Source organism: Anastrepha obliqua, unplaced genomic scaffold, assembly GCF_027943255.1.
Source record: "Anastrepha obliqua isolate idAnaObli1 unplaced genomic scaffold, idAnaObli1_1.0 ptg000059l, whole genome shotgun sequence".
Taxonomy (NCBI): domain Eukaryota; kingdom Metazoa; phylum Arthropoda; class Insecta; order Diptera; family Tephritidae; genus Anastrepha; species Anastrepha obliqua.
Genome location: NW_026562198.1, coordinates 122,501 through 124,794, shown reverse-complemented (window position 1 = coordinate 124,794; position 2,294 = coordinate 122,501).

The following is a 2,294-nucleotide window of genomic DNA, read 5'->3' as shown; positions in this document are numbered from 1 at the left end:
ATAACTCTCTATTTAAACTAACGTATGGAAAACCAGGCATAAAATCACAATATTACCAGTTTAATATGGCTTAAATTCGAGTTTCATATAGTTATGATTCGATTTATATGCTTCAATATCATTGGTTAGTTAACTTTTGATATTTTCATATTATTTCACATGCCTTCACCGTGAGTGTTTTTTGCCATGCACACCTCACATTGTCAAAAATGTATGGGAAAAATTCATTTCAATACATTTCAGTTTGATTTGAAATGTCTTTATTATATATTTTAATGGCAATATGCCAAGGTTATATTCCATAACATGTTAGTATTAGAATATAGATTCTTCATATATGTATATATATTCGAAAATTTTTTCTATTTAAACTAACGTATGGAAAACCAGGCATAAAATCACAATATTACCAGTTTAATATGGCTTAAATTCGAGTTTCATATAGTTATGATTCGATTTATATGCTTCAATATCATTGGTTAGTTAACTTTTGATATTTTCATATTATTTCACATGCCTTCACCGTGAGTGTTTTTTGCCATGCACACCTCACATTGTCAAAAATGTATGGGAAAAATTCATTTCAATACATTTCAGTTTGATTTGAAATGTCTTTATTATATATTTTAATGGCAATATGCCAAGGTTATATTCCATAAAATGTTAGTATAGAATATAGATTCTTCATATATGTATATATATTCGAGAATTTTTTTCTATTTAAATTAACGTATGGAAAACCAGGCATAAAATCACAATATTACCAGTTTAATATGGCTCAAATTCGAGTTTCATATAGTTATGATTCGATTTATATGCTTCAATATCATTGGTTAGTTAACTTTTGATATTTTCATATTATATCACATGCCTTCACCGTGAGTGTTTTTTGCCATGCACACCTCACATTGTCAAAAATGTATGGGAAAAATTCATTTCAATACATTTCAGTTTGATTTGAAATGTCTTTATTATATATTTTAGTGCCAATATGCCAAGGTTATATTCCATAACTCTCTATTTAAACTAACGTATGGAAAACCAGGCATAAAATCACAATATTACCAGTTTAATATGGCTTAAATTCGAGTTTCATATAGTTATGATTCGATTTATATGCTTCAATATCATTGGTTAGTTAACTTTTGATATTTTCATATTATTTCACATGCCTTCACCGTGAGTGTTTTTTGCCATGCACACCTCACATTGTCAAAAATGTATGGGAAAAATTCATTTCAATACATTTCAGTTTGATTTGAAATGTCTTTATTATATATTTTAGTGCCAATATGCCAAGGTTATATTCCATAACATGTTAGTATTAGAATATAGATTCTTCATATATGTATATATATTCGAAAATTTTTTCTATTTAAACTAACGTATGGAAAACCAGGCATAAAATCACAATATTACCAGTTTAATATGGCTTAAATTCGAGTTTCATATAGTTATGATTCGATTTATATGCTTCAATATCATTGGTTAGTTAACTTTTGATATTTTCATATTATTTCACATGCCTTCACCGTGAGTGTTTTTTGCCATGCACACCTCACATTGTCAAAAATGTATGGGAAAAATTCATTTCAATACATTTCAGTTTAATTTGAAATGTCTTTATTATATATTTTAGTGCCAATATGCCAAGGTTATATTCCATAACTTTCTATTTAAACTAACGTATGGAAAACCAGGCATAAAATCACAATATTACCAGTTTAATATGGCTTAAATTCGAGTTTCATATAGTTATGATTCGATTTATATGTTTCAATATCATTGGTTAGTTAACTTTTGATATTTTCATATCATTTCACATGCCTTCACCGTGGTGTTTTTTGCCATGCACACCTCACATTGTCAAAAATGTATGGGGAAAATTCATTTCAATACATTTCAGTTTGATTTGAAATGTCTTTATTATATATTTTAGTGCCAATATGCCAAGGTTATATTCCATAACATGTTAGTATAGCTAATATGAATTCTTCATATATGTATATATATTCGAAAATTTTTTCTATTTAAACTAACGTATGGAAAAAACCAGGCATAAAATCACAATATTACCAGTTTAATATGGCTTAAATTCGAGTTTCATATAGTTATGATTCGATTTATATGCTTCAATATCATTGGTTAGTTAACTTTTGATATTTTCATATTATATCACATGCCTTCACCGTGAGTGTTTTTTGCCATGCACACCTCACATTGTCAAAAATGTATGGGAAAAATTCATTTCAATACATTTCAGTTTGATTTGAAATGTCTTTATTATATATTTT